Below are 15,718 nucleotides of genomic sequence, written 5' to 3'. Positions count from 1 at the left end.
AACAGAGTCACTTGTTGCATGCAAATGCTCATTTAGACAAGCCAGATTCATTCTGGAACAAAGTGCTTTGGACTGATGAGACAAAAACTGAGAAGAACACTGCATTCCAAGAAAAACACCTGCCACCTACTGTCAAATTGGTAGAGGTTCCATCATGCTATGGGGCTGTGTGGCTAGTTCAGGGACTGGGGCCCTTGTTAAAGTCGAGGGTCGGATGAATTCAACCCAGTATCAACAAATTCTTCAGGATAACGTTCAAGCATCAGTCACAAAGTTGAAGTTACACAGGGGTTGGATATGCCAACAAGACAATGACCCAAAACACAGTTTGAAATCTACAAAGGCATTCATGTAGAGGGAGAAGTAAAATGTTTTGGAATGGCCGTCACAGTCCCTTGACTTCTACGGGATGATTTGAAGCAGGCTGTCCATGCTTGGCAACCATCGAATTTAACTGAACTGGAGAGATTTTGTATGGAAGAATACCTCCAACCAGAATCCAGACACTCATCAAAGGCTATAGGAGGCGTCTAGAGGCTGTTATATTTACAAAAGGAGGCTCAACTAAGTATTGATGTAATATATCTGTTGGGGTGCCCAAATTTATGCACCTATCTAATTTTATTATGATGCATATTGCATATATTCTGTTAATCCAATAAACTTAATGTCACTGCTGAAATACTACTGTTTCCATAAGTCATGTTATATATTAAAAGGAAGTTGCTACTTTGAAAACTCAACCAATAATAAACAAAAATCCAAAGAATTAAGAGGGGTTCCCAAACTTTTTCATATGACCATATACTAAGCTTATAAAGATGACTGGGCAGCTGTTTACTTTGAATGTTATTATATAAAATAATGTAAATGTTTTGTTATTCTGAAAGGCTTATAGTGGCTAACATTGTATAAGATTGTTGTCTCAATCCCAAGTCCTGATTAGCTGGGATCCGCAGCATGCAAGTGTATTTTCATGGAAACAAATGTACATACCAGGAGGAGCTGAAGAAAATTTATTAATTTGGACTTGGGCTAATGACTAAGGGTTTATTTAATAAGCATGAAGATGACAGATTTAGGCCCCACCACTAGTCCACCATTAGACCTTGAGAGATAGTTTAACCTGACCACCTCAACTGCACTATCTGTGTAAAGTGCCTCAGGATGATCTTCATTAAAGCTGAAAAACTGAATTGCTCTGACAAGTATGTTGCGATGGTGCTCAACTTTGAAGGCTATATATACTAAAAATACATCCTAATTACAAAGAGGTTGCCATACTGGCCCTGTGTCAACAACATATTCAGCATAACAAACATTCATGTAATTTCTAGGAAAAAGGAGCCTAATGCAATCATGAGCAGACATTCCACCCATTAGGGTCAGTTGAGTTTCTTCCTGATATTAATAATACCAGTGAAGACAGATACAGTAAGAGTTTCGAGTGTTATTGTTTGGTTTTGAAATTGTGTATAAGGCATTACAGGGGTGAGGGAGTGTTAACTTAATTCAATCATGAGAGTGCTGTCATCTAATTACTGGGGAGGGAACTGGTCAGGGCCTCCTGTGCAGCATTAAACTAATCCCATGCATGCTGTCAACCAATCAAAAACACAAGATATTTATTAAGCCCAAGTGGCGGCCTCTGTCTGCCAAACAATCTGTGGCCAATGGGCACTCTAAGGACTAGAGCTGTCATGGCGTCCCAGCACTTTCTGCTGGAAAAGTGAAATACTCACTCTTTCTGTTTATTGAGAGCTAGTTGTATCCGATTGGTCAGAGTTTGTAGCAGACATTTTGAGTAAGTATTAAGTCACATGTGACAATGAAAACTCATTCCGTCCTTAACAATGCAATCTCACACCATCCTCCTACACTGAGCATTAAAAGACATTGCCTTTTTACAATGTGATAAAGACTCATTCCATCCACCTACATTGAACTCAAAAAGGAATTCTCAGTTTATGTATTGTTTATATGCTTTATTTAACATTTTGACAGTATCCTTGTTAATGTTTAAATATTAGCTTTTTGGTCATGCAAAAAGACAATTCCCCCACAGTGATTATTACAGTATATTCAAGCATCTACAGTATATTGTCACACCAATCAGAGACATAAAAGTCATAAAAGGTTTAGGGCAGCCACCCATTTATTGTTCCCTGGCTGCAAAAAGGATAAATTGATAGCACTGATGTGCACAATTCGGAGTCCAAAACAGAACTGAACTACTGTTTGTAAGAAGTTGGCTTTATAGACCAAACCAGGATATGATGTCAACAGGGGCTGGATCCAGAAGGATCTTCCTCCATAGGCTTGGACATGGAAGTGACATCGTAAGAAGGGCTAGAACTGGAACTGTCCTCGTCCATGGGTTCGGGATCAGAAGTGGCGTCATCAGAAGGGCCGGAACCGGAAGTAAAGTCATCAGGGCCAGGCGGAATTTTATGCGTACGGTCTGCAGGAAAGCAAGAAAAAAGGTCAGTGTAGTCTGCCACCCCCTTTTTCTAGAGTGGAATTATTCTCATTTAGACCCTTTAGCTGCCTCCCACGCACACATACTTTTACCTATTTTTTTTTCACTTTCACGATGTTGGTGATTCACTACATAACAAGACATTCAAGTTTGTTAATTTTACTTCAGTGCTTGGCTCTTCATTTGTCACCTGTTTAGCTTATCTGTTGAGCTTTGCATGCTACACATAGCAGGGGCAGATAAGTGAAAATGCAGCATCATGGCAGGTCCAACAAAGCAGCTTTGTGGAAAGAAAGTCTAAAACTTTCTTATAACCAAAGAATTATTTCAAAGCTCCTTTCATTGTCAAACTGATGACATGGACAGTTAGGTGAAATATGGAAGGCACACGTAAAATAGCAAAGAGAGAGCAAAAGAAATCTTAAACTCACAAAATTATAAAATCATGCCACATGCCTCTGATTCTACCAAAGCATCCAGAAAGTCACATGTGAATAAGGCACTCTTCACATGAAACAATCAGACTGATGGTTAATGGAATCCCTCATCTTTTCTTAAGGAAAAGGAGAAGTTGACAGCCACTCCCAATGCTATGGATTTTAAAGATTAAACCAAAGACACAAAGTACCCACCTTAACCCCACAACATTGTAGTGCTCCTCATGCTTCTCTCCCCCCCTTCAACACATTAACGCAGCAAGAAGCAATTTAAATGTTCCTTTCCTCCATTTTTGTTTTTTACTAGCTTTGTTTGCAAAAAAGCCCAAAAAAGGAATGACCCCAGCTTTTAACTGTGCTCTGCATGTTTGTCAAAAAATAAGATGCAAAATAAGAAGCAGATCCATTTGCGCAGTTACATCTCTGCACACAGGACAGAAGTCTCATCATCTCCATCTAGTATGTCAGACACGCTCAGCAGCGAGCTAAAGGTTGACAGGCAGTGTTGTATTCATAAAAACCCCATCATCTAAAGAAATGCAGAGGCTTTAGGAGCAAGATGCTGAAAGAATGCAAAATGTATCTAAAAATGAATGGTATCTGTTTAGGTGTTGTTCTTCCAAAGATCATGTTGTAAAGGACAGTACAGTGGCTATCGGCTTTAATGAGTTTGAAGGTCATGGACATGAGGCAGCACTTCACCTGGGACCAGCTCCTGAGCATGGCGAGAAGGAAGAAGTAAAAACATCTCCACTTGTAATTACTTCTAAATACACTGATATTTGTGGAGTTGCTTAGCACTCCAGAAATTGTTCAATAATCTGTCTTAAGTGTATCCAAAGGATTGTCTTGAAAAAGCAGCATGAGTTTCTTTCTAGATGAGCAAAGCAATGGGTCATCAGCTTGATCTACTGTGATAAGTTTCATATTGAAGGCTCATATTCACTTTATACACTTTGTATATACTCAGGTGTGAAGGTGACGTGAGGAAGAAGAGCTTAGTGATTTAATAAGGAGTTTGTGGAAGTAAAAATAAAAATAACGCTATCAACACTTATTGAATGCAAGGAGATGGCAGAGAGCAGATCGGAAATGTCATATCCCGCAGCAGCACAACAACAAGTATATCTGAAAAGTATAGCACCTAGTCTACCTCCACTGGGTCCAGAAGCTCAAATACTTCTCCTATTTGGTGAGGCATAACGACAAGTTCATAATGTGATAATAGCAAACTGGTCCACACAACGCTCCTCTTCGTGTAGAGCAAGAGTTCCCAAACTTTTTTCAGCCACAGACCCCTTTACCAAAAACTTTTAAAACCGTCGACCCCCTAGTCGCATGTATCGGTTGTTCATGTCCGCACTTGCTTTGATACTTTCGATACGACAATGCACAGGCATGTTTGTGCTCCATGTATTTTCATGCATTATTACGTGTTAATGACACATTTTACCTTTCCGTTCGCAAGTTTGGTATGTAATGTGTTTCTATCAAAAAAGTGTTTTTTTTTAATTATTTTACTTCTTAATTAGGTACCTATTGGAATAATAGATAGTTTGAAGTAACAAACAAACAGCAGCAGTAAGGGGGTCTATTTTTGCTGTTGTCGACCCCCAAATTTTTTTATTTAAACTATTGACCCCTAGAAAGTTCAAATCGACCCCAGGGGGTCCATATCGATCACTTTGGGAACTCTTGGTGTAGAGGATGGATTTAGGATGGGTCATTGTTGGAGATAAGTGTTTAGGAAATGTACAGTCAGTGCTTGTGAATTTTTATCAAATAACTAGGAGGGTTGGCCACTTCGCGTCTCTGCCGCTCACATTGTCTGGGGTCTAAAAACATGCTGCTGTCTTTCTGCTGCTGCCACTACCGAGCTGCGTGTTCTGCTTGTCGCACTGTGTGTCGATCATTTAAAAGCCTGTACAGCAGCTGTCCTTTTATCTCACTGCCTTGTCTCGTGGGACGTCAAAATGTCTTCCGAGAAGATCACGTATTGTCTTCTTCCAAGCCTTCCAAGATTTTTTTTTATAACAGAGAGATGTACATCCTTCTTTCTTTAGTCCATGATATCATCACATCCATGTCAAGGAGATATTCAATGCAATGTCACATCACATCTTATCTTCACTAATATGCCCTTCATCTGAGTCACTCATCTTGGGTGACTGCTCATTAAGAAGAATATTTTTAATAGGTCGAAGGATGATGAAAAGGCAGAATGTTCTGCTGAAACTCAATTGCTTCTACAACTTATGGGCCAACAGATGTTTTTAGGTGACTCAAACAGCTGGGTGACATCTCTCCCATTTAAGACACCTTGTCAATGCCTACCAAACAACAGAGAACAAGGTCTTAAGCAAATAAATTCCCTTCATAGTATAAACAAGAAACCTGAGATGATGGAAAACCTTGTGACATTCATGCTAACAACGTTTGGTCATAACTGTGCTTATCTCGTTCATCCCCTTCAACAAGGAGCCCAGCACTGGTACTTACCCTTCTTTGGGGTGTATCAGCCTCAGAAAATCAGGAACAGATTTGAGCGGTGTTTGATTCTAGTGCTGAGTATCAGAGAGTTTCTCTAAATAATGACCGTCTTGTTGGATCAAATTTCAATAACAGTCTATTCGGACTGCTGCTGTAGTTTAGAAGAGAACAAACTGCATTCACCACTGATATAGACCAAATGTTTTGAAGTTTTCTTGTTAGAGAAGATAACACAGATTTCCTTTGATCTCTGAGATATAAGCACAGTTACCCCAGTAAAGACATTGTAGAGTACTGGGTGAAGGTTTGGAAACAGCCCTTTGCCAGATGTTGCAATCTATGGTCCACGATGTGTAGCATTATAAGGCACAGATGAGTATGGTACAGATGGCAAATACTTTGTAGAATGAGGCTTTTATGTGAATGATGAGCTTAAATCAGTAGCATCTGTGCAGAAAGCAATTCACCTGCAAAAAAATACAAGAGATGTTGACTTCTTATAATACAAGACTTCATGCAGTTACTTCAAATAATTAGAAATTCTTGGCAGCATTTCCTGCAGAAGTCTATGCTAAAAGATTTAGATTTGAATGTTGGGTGGAACTAGTAACTACAGCATATTCAGCAATTGACTAAACTTTTACACATACGGTGGGCTTGCAACAGTCAACAGTCTTTTTGATCCCCTAGAATGTGTTGCTCCTATTAAAATTCAAGGAAAATTCCTACTAAAATATCACAAGTAAGTCTACTGACTGGGGTTCTCCTCTTTCAGAGGAAACAGAAGCCAAATGGAAAATGTTTACAACAACAACATTTATTTATATAGCACATTTTCATACAAAAAGTAGCTCAAAGTGCTTTACATAATGAAGAATAGAAAAATAAAAGACACAATAAGAAAATAAAATAAGTCAACATTAATTAACATAGAATAAGAGTAAGGTCCAATGGCCAGGGTGGACAGAAAAAACAAAAAAAAAAAACTGCAGAAGGCTGGAGAAAAAAATAAAATCTCTAGGGATTCCAGACCATTAGACTGCCCAGTCCCCTCTGGGCAATTAAGTAAATCAAGCTGACCAAAGTACAGAGAACTTGTATAACTACTAATCTTTCTTTTGCTGAAAAGATAGAAATGCACATTTTTACAGAAATTTCAGTAAAAGTTACTGCAGTCTAAATAGATGAATGTGGCTGATAAAGAAGGAGCATGTCTTGTTGGATTCATTCTTGGCAAAGTAAACCCTGCCACCCTGTGCAGCACAGTGCCTTGCCTGGTACTGAGAAGTGCAGTTTTTACTGTAATAAATTGCAGTACTGATCACAGATGAGTCAGAAATCATCCCAGGTGCTTTACTGTTTTTACACAAACAGTAAACTTGTCGAGGGTTTTTATCTCCAATCAGACCCTAAGGTTTTATGCGTATGTCAGCAACAGGGTGAAACATATTCATGTTTTCATACCCAGAACAGTAGCATGACATCCCATAAAGTCAAAAGCCAGCTGATCATGGATCTCATTCAGTATACCTGAAACTCAGCTGAATGACCCTATGTGGCTAAAGGGACCAGCTTTTCTTACGGAAGTTAAAGGAAAAACCTCACCTGCTGGAAAACATGTATGATCTTGTTGAGTCTGATTTAGAGTCAGAGGCATCTGTAAATATGAACGAATCTGGAATCTCATTGGCTTGCATGGCGTTCTACCTGGAGGTTGCTGGTTTGGGCTATAGGCTGTATTCCTTTTTTTGTACAAAGACATTACCTGGCACTGACAAAAATGTCAGGAAACTTGAATTGAAAGTAACCACAGACGGGAGAGCAAAGACTTTTATTTTTAGGCATAATTTTGTCAGTTTCAGAATGTTTCTGATTCGGTGCAGACCAAGACGTTCAAGTGAAGTGATTGTTTTACTTCAGTGCTTGACACTTCATTCATCCTGTTTAGCTGTCTGTCAAGCTTAGCAAGCTAGACATAGCAGGGGCAGAATACCAGCATTTCTGTGCTATTTCTCCTTTGTCCTCCAAGGATGTGCTGTTTGTGACAACTGTTCATTCTGAGTGCAGATTTTGCTTAATATATTGTATATGGTATAGATGTAAGAACCGTATAAGGGTAGTTGATTTATTATAAACAATGTCTATCTACTAAACTTAGCTAGGGCTTAAGCCCTAAAATTCGAAATATTGTATAATGCTTGCACTGTTAAAAGCATGAAGGAGCACACAGACAAAATGATATCAACTCAGATAAAATGGGATGTGCATCTGCAACACCTGGGGGTGCACACAATGGGGTATCTAAAAGATGAAGCTCAAAATGAAGTTTCTTATGGCATGTTTTGGACCCTGCCCTTGCTCCATCTTTTCACCTTCTCCTAAAGGCATTTTACTTAATGGCATCATTTTGATTTATTTGGAGGTTATGTCACATCCAATTTACCTCTAGCAGACTGTCCACATTTGTAGTAACTATTTATAAAAACACCTCACCTACCCAACCTAAAGTGATAGAAAAAAATGCAATTGGTTGAATGTAATAACACTTTGGTGTATTTTGTAAATTATGTTTTTGTATGTGTGTGTTGATAATACATACATGTACAGTATATTTAATGCCATTTTTTATGAAGAAGACTTTCTTTTCTTAACTGTTTTGGAGGACGGCCGGGGTCCATGCCCAGCCAGGATACCCCTTCACTATGTGTTCAGGGGAGCAACCATGGACTGTGCAATACCTTACCCCGGACACTAGATGGCATCTCCCCTGGGTTGGAGCGGTGCCTCGGTTTCCCGCAGGGCTCCATGGGAACTGGAGTTGGGTGCAGCTCTATTGAGTCCTGCAGGCGCCGCCAGGGGGTGCTGCAGCTGGGACTCCTGAGCCCTTAGGGGCAGTGTATTCACCACACCCAGAAGTGCAGCCAGAACTCGGCAGTCAACCACCTGGAGCACTTCCGGGTTGACTATAAAAGGGGCCAGCAACCACTACTCAATGGCTAGAGCTGGGAGGAGAAGGATGAAGCTTGGAGGAAGATTGGTGGTGCAAAATAGGACTGTGTGTGTTTGTGTTTTGGTCTGTTTTGTGACTGTGTTGTGGCTGTGGGACACGGGGAAGACGTGCCCCACAGGTGAAGAAAAATAAAAGTGTCTTTGTTTTTACAGTATATGTGCTTCCGGTGTGAGACTGTGTCAGGTCAGGCGCCTACATAGCACCTTGTTACACTGTCTGATTTTAACCATTTATCCTTTCATTTTCTAATACACTTATTCAGGTCAGGGTTGTCAAGAAAATTGGCTGTCCCAGCAACACCGACAAAAGAGCAAAAATAAACTATAAATGGAGTGTCATTCCACTACAGGAAACACTATATATACAGCCAATCCCACTCAAAGAGAACCAAATTAGAGCCACCAAATATATGAATATATCTGGGCAGTAGAATGTCAATCAGTTTATTTATATATCACATTTAAAACAACATAGGAATGCTGTGGCTAAAGTGCTTTACAATAAAAGAAGAAAAACATACAATTAACATAAATAACATAAATAAAAATAAAAGAACATAAATAAAATACTGTAAATAATAAATAGAAGTAAGATTACATAATCACAATGAGGAAATCATCAGTATTACTAAAGGACACAGAAAGCAAGTGAATAGAAATGAGTCTTTCATCTTGTTTTGAACAGTTCAATTGTAGACGACTCCTTTATGTGATGAGTTAAAGGGTTCCACAGGCGAGGAGCAGCAGCTGTAAAGGCCCTGTCCCCCTTAGTTTTACAGTTGGTACGAGGGATAACAAGAGACAACTGACCAGAAGATCTAAGCACTCTGGATGGCTGGTGTAAAGCACACAATCTGGATAAATATGTAGGAGCTAGCCCACGTAAAGATTTAAAAACTATCAACAAGATTTTAAAATCAATTCAAAAACTGACAGGCAGCCAGTGTAAAGAAGCTAATATTGGAAAAACAGAGTCATACTTTCTTGCCCCAACCAGAAAGCAAGTGTGACCTGCGTATCAGGGATTTGTTAATCCCAGAATACAGCGAGTTGCAGTAATCGTGGCGAGAAAAAATAAAAGCATGAGTAGCTTTCTCAAGATCCCTAGAAGATAAAAAAGGCTTGATCTTACTGTGACAGATAGGGGGTGCTGTCGTCGCCTTGAGCCCTCAGACCAGATGCCAGACACCAGATAAAAGTCCAAATGTTGACTTTATTATTATAAATAAGTGCACAAAGCACCTCCACCTCCGCTATTCTTAAATAAACAATACACAATAACAATAATCACAATTCTCAATAATAAATCCTCCACACCTCCCAGCAGCTCAGTCACCCTTCCTCCCTACTCGGCCCACTGCTGGGATCTCCCACAGTCCTTTTATGCTTCTTGACCCATGTGACTATTTTAGCACTTCCGGTTCAGGTAAAACTCCTTTTCTTCAGCCCGGAAGTACGTCGTTTCCTCTATCCCCTCAACTGGGAAGTACTTCCAGGCTTTAAGGCAAATAGAAGTCCCTGGGCCTCCCTGCAGCGTCCCCTGGCGGTCCCCACGTTATCCAGCAGGGCTGTGAAGAAAGACTCCATTGTCCATAATTCCCTGCTGGAATTTGGGGCACCTTCATGTTGCAGGGGGGGCTCCATCTGGCGGCTTGGGGGTATTGGCCGGGAGAAGCTGCCGGCCATATTCCACATTACCTAAAAGATGAAACTGGAAAAAACAACTCTTGACTACAGAATTAATCTGTTTCTCAAAAGAGAGGTTACTGTCAAAAATAACACCAAGATTACGGACTTGAGGTTAGCAAAAGACAGAGAAACAGCCGAGAAGTCCAAGACCAATTTGGGCTTTAGCTGATGGACCCACTATAAGCACCTCCGTTTTATTTTGATTCAGATCAAGAAAATTATTAGCCATTCAGGATCTTAGTTCAGAAAGACAGTTGTGGAGTTCATTTATTGCAGAGTTCCAGACGGGAATATAAACTTGTGTATCATCAGCATAGCAGTGAAAAGAAATGTTACATTTCCTAAAAATAGCTCCAATAGGGTGAAGGTATATAGAGAATAAAATAGGACCCAAAATGAATCCCTGAGGAACACCACATTTAAGAGGAGCAGTTGACGAAAAAGAGGAATTTAAAGTCACTGAAAAGTGTCTACCAATTAGATATGACCTGAACCAGTTAAGAGCAGCCCCTTTAAGCCCAACAAGATGTTCAAGCCGCATCAGCAATAGCTCATGGTCAATAGTGTCAAAGGCAGCGGACAGGTCAAGGAGGACAAGGACTGCCACATCATCTGAGTCAGTAATAATAGAGATATCATTGAATACTTTCAGGTGGGCCATCTCAACACCATGATAACACCTAAAGCCAGATTTGTAGATCTCAAATAAATTATTGGGGTTAAGTTGATCAGCCAATTGATTATAAATATTTTTTTCATATATTTTAGCGAGAAATGGCAATTGGGAAATCGGGTGAAAATTGGCTAAAACTCCAGGATCTAACTCTGCCTTTTTTAGACAGGGGTGCACTGCAGCATGTTTAAAAAATGAGGGCACAAACCTCTCACTAATAGAACCATTGATAATGGCTAGTAAAGAGGGACCCAAAACATCAAAGGCTTCCACTAATGGCGCTTTTCCACTGCATAGTACAGCACGACACGGTTCAGTTCAGCTCACTTTTGGGGGGTTTTCCACTGGGAACAGTACCTGGTACCTGGTCCTTTTTTTAGTACCTCCTCAGCCGAGGTTCCAAGCGCCGAACCGTTACCAAAACGTGACGTGTAAACTCTGCTGGTCACTGATTGGCCGGAGAAAATCGTCATTACTGCTTCACTGAACTTGCGACACGAGACACAACAGACCCGCTAGATTTTTAGCACAGCCAGCGAAGGTTCGGACGCACCATTTTGTTTTAACCAAAAATGGCTGCTTGGTGGTCTATTGAGGAAGTACAGACGTTCCTTCGTTGGTAGCCGAGGAGCGGATCCAGCGAGAGCTGGATGGGGCGACGCGGAATGAAAAAGTTTTTCAGGAGGTCGGCGCAACTATAACGACACGTGAATAATCCCGCCCACTCTAAAGCGGTACTAAACTGCAGTCGAAACGCAAACCGAGCTGAACTGAGCCGAACCAAGGTGAGCTGTACTGAACCGTGCTGTGCCGTACTATGCAGTGGAAAAGCGCCATAAGAGGTGTGGTGGTACAATATCAAGAGGACTGAGAGCTGGTTTAAGGGTGTCAACAGTACTTTTTAACTGTGAAAGTGAGACAAGATCAAAAGATTCCAAGACAATGCCATGATTAACAGTAGGAAGTTCATAGCCAGTTGGAACAATACCACAGTGGATTGTATCAGTTTTACTGACAAAGAATGAAAGAAACTGCTCACATGAAAAGAACAGTACTATTTAATCCCGTCACAAAATGAGGGTGAATGGCTGCATTAATTGAATTAAATAAGACCCTAGGATTCTTAGAATGACGGGATACTAAATCAGTGAAGAAATCACTGCTTTAGCCTTCTTAACTGCAACCTGGAAGTTGAATAGAGAAGTCCTAAAAATTTGTTTAGAAACAATCAGTCCATCTTTTTTCCAACACCATTCCGTAGTTCGACAGACAGGCATGGCGTAACGGTCGCATAGTTTTATTTAGCCAGGGAGCAGGTCTTCCCTTATTACAGCATATCCTGAGCGGAGCAATTGAGTCTAAAATAGTTTTACAAGAAGGATTAAATTATAAAACGGAATCATCGATACCATCATATTGAATAGTCTTGATGTACATCAAGACTAGAGAATATGGTTTTAAAATCGGATATAATAGAAGAATTTAAAAAGCGAGAACATCGTGTAGCACAACTAGTAGAAGAAGGGAATGTCATGTAGACACATGCAGAATGTGCAGTCTACACACAGACAGTGCCTGTGCAACATGCAGTAGAGCCAGTGGAGTGCCTCATTTGAGTAAGCATTGCATTTGTTGAGCATAGATATCAGAGGTGGGGGCCCCAGTATACAGTATATGTATATATTGTATGGATGTACTGTATCTGTACATTTCTTGGCAGCACTGGTGTAAACTTGCCATTACAATGAAGCTTGCTTCATTAGATTGACTTATTAATCAGTGTTAATGGGTGTATAAATTTGTGACTTCCATTTAGTGTTTTCGCTATTCCCTTCTACTCAATGCTGCTCTAATAGGCTGTAGCTCTCTAAGTCCCTGTACTGGATGAATAAAGGTACTAATAAAATGAATGGGTGACAAATGACCCAGAAAACCTTACTGATAGCACAATGCCTCACCCATCACACGAAAAATCACCTGAATTGGGACCTGATTGCAGCAGGTGACATCTCAGCACCACACTGGAACAGTGTGAGGTTTTTTATGGTGGCAGGAGTGGCAATACTACCACCTACCTCCACATTTTCCCTGCAAGTTGGAGGTCCTGCTTGCAGGGCTAGACTAAGATATATATTTTTACAATCAGTGCAGAAGTGTGAACCTTGAGCATTTAAAGGTTTCTTAAGTGAAGACTTAAATGGTGGCACAATGTGAGTGAGTGTGGACTGCATGTGAGTGTGCATTATGATGAATTGTGCCTGATAGTGATGACATAGGCACTGACTGGCGTTCTGCCACCCAGTTGAATGGACCTACATAAAGAGTGAAAGAACAGACTTTTATTAAAAGTAATCTAAAAAATTGCAAATACATACACATATTTCTAAATTGGAGTTCCAGCAGTTTACATAACCTTGGTACAATCCTTATCCCTGAAAATGTTTGCTATTAGGGTGAGAAGGTGCTGAGGAGAGCACTGAAGCCAAAAAGGAAAATCTCTGCCTTTTTTACTATTTTTTTTTTATTTTGTCCTTTTTTGCTGAACTTATAACTTTACTTAGTGTCATATTACTTACTAAGCTATGTTAACTGTTGAAGGCAAATAATAGAATAAATTTTAAAATATTAGATATCTCTTGCCTTATGTGTACCCTCCTACTTTGCCTTTCCTTTGAATCCACACTTCCTCTCTTGGTTGCATTCTCGTTAAGCCTGCTTCTCAGGCTTGTGTCATTTTGAGGGGCTTTGTTTGCTTTTTGACTAACACCAATAGTAGATGGGCCAGCCACCCACCTACCTTTCATTTTCTTGTAAATATTTACCATTTTTGATGGTACTCGGGTTGCATCTTGTTAGGATTTAGTGACTCGGTGTCAGCTGGTATGTTATTAACTTTGCTGTCATTGAAATGCTCCATTTAAACTCCTTTTAAAAAATAATATTTATTTCTTTATTGTTAAATTTGACATGATTGTTTAGAATGTTGTTTTCTTCAAATAAAATCAATAAAATAAAAAAATGAAAACAAAATAAAAAATGTCACAATCAGGAATTGAACTTTGGACCCTTAACATATCATGTCACCACCCCTCCCACTGAGCCACCAACACCAAATAAAAAATGTAACAATCGGTAATTGAAATTTGCATCCTTAATGTATCATGTCACCATCCCCACCACTGAACCACCAAAGCGAAACTAACCAATCAGACTAACCAATTGACCAATCAGATTGCTAGGATCGACCAGATGCACACACACACACACGTACACAAACATAGAGACAGTAGTGTTTTATTATATAGTAGATTATTTTGGCTGATGCCTTTATCCAAGGCAACTTGCAACATTTGAAAAATAAAATTGATAAAATTTTATTTTTTTGGCCTCAATTGCAGCACAGACAGGTGAAGTGCCCTCCTTGTTCATGGTCATGCAGTGTTAGTAATGAGATTTGAATCCACAACCTCAGGTTTGAAGTCTAAAGAATTAACCATTGTTGCTATACTGCCTGTCATGAAGTAATAAGAACTGATGCTAGTAAGAGTTACAGTGATAAACACCACACTACCACTGCCCTTCTTGTGTCTCCAGATGTTAGCAGTAATGACCACTTCTATAATAAAGCCAAATTACTGAAATACATGGTGTTATATTTAGTCTTGACTAAAACTGATGTTGTAGCTCTTCAGACCATTTTACTTCTTTTACTTTAAATGTTCGGACTTACAGATGCCATCAATAACAGTGGTATCAATAGGTCTGTGGAACTAAAGTATACACTTATCATACCCATTCAAAGGTCCCTGTTGGAGATTTGATCTTGCTGTCAATCTTGATTATCTTGTAGTCAATCTTAAATTATTCTAAGTGTTGAATGGAAACGTAGTCATTCATTTCATGCAAGTGGTCAATTGTACATTTCATGAGTGGGACACAGTAAGGTACCAGTAAACACTGTTGCTTGGAAAAACCAGAGAGTACACTGAAACAAAAACCCCTTGGTGACAAGGGTCCCAGGGCCTGCACCCAGGACAATCAATGCATCCCTTTATTCAAAGCAACTTACACATCCCAAATACGCAGTTAAAGTCAGCGTAGCAGTTTCAAGTCACATCTTTAAAAAAAGATTCATGTCACCAAGCAGATATGATCAAGCCATCCACCTCTGTGGAAGTAAAGACACACAGTTACATTCAGCATAATAGAGTCTCAAGCCAGATCTTTGAAAAAGGATTCATGTCTGCAAGCAGAAATGATCAAGCCATCCACCTCTGTGAATGTGACCATTCATCAGTGCTGTCCATATTTATACACTGACAGTATATAAACCTTAACGCAATTTCTCAGAGATCGAGGAAACTTACTTTTACTGTAACTGAACTGGAGCACTGGCAGGTGAAGGAACTCAAGGTCATAATGTTCTTCAGTGTTGTGAATTAAACTAACAACCTTGTGGTTTACAGTTCAGCGCCTTTGGCACAACGTTTGCACTGACAATAAACCATGTATAGTATGGAGATCGACTTTAGGCACGTTAAAAACAAACCAGGTTTATGCCCAGCCCGTATTGAAACGATGTAACTGCATATTTATCAGGATGATTAGATGTTTCATTGACTTTTATTTATTTATTGGTGCATCTTTTTCTTTTTCTGAAATAAAAAACAACGCAGCAGCAACAAAGTATTAACGTGCCCATTCATTACCAACGTGTCCAAATTTGACGCTGTAGTTTCCTACCTTGCCTGACTCGAGTTAAATCCACGCAGACTGCCTAAAAGAGTGTACAGTTGTGAACGTGTTAAAGTTGCTGGAAACGCAAAAAGAGCAGGTTTCAAGCAAAGCACGCGGGTAGTCGTCATAACTGTTAACATTTGTGTTCCTATGGGTTTGTAAAGGGCGGGGAGGGGTGTGGCGAGGGTTGGGGGCGGGAGGCGG

General features: G+C 39.9%; 1 long non-coding RNA gene across 1 annotated transcript; it reads right to left on the bottom strand.

Annotated features, from left to right (window-relative positions):
- Window positions 1-2,070: 2,070 nt before the first annotated feature.
- Window positions 2,071-15,618, bottom strand: LOC120524217. Its single transcript, XR_005632773.1, has 3 exons — window positions 15,145-15,618; window positions 5,416-5,873; window positions 2,071-2,461 (listed from the first exon to the last, which is right to left on the bottom strand). It is a non-coding gene; the product is annotated as an uncharacterized LOC120524217 (long non-coding RNA).
- Window positions 15,619-15,718: the final 100 nt, after the last annotated feature.

Source organism: Polypterus senegalus, chromosome 2 (genome assembly GCF_016835505.1).
Source record: "Polypterus senegalus isolate Bchr_013 chromosome 2, ASM1683550v1, whole genome shotgun sequence".
Taxonomy (NCBI): domain Eukaryota; kingdom Metazoa; phylum Chordata; class Cladistia; order Polypteriformes; family Polypteridae; genus Polypterus; species Polypterus senegalus.
This window is presented reverse-complemented; position numbering and strand designations above follow the sequence as displayed.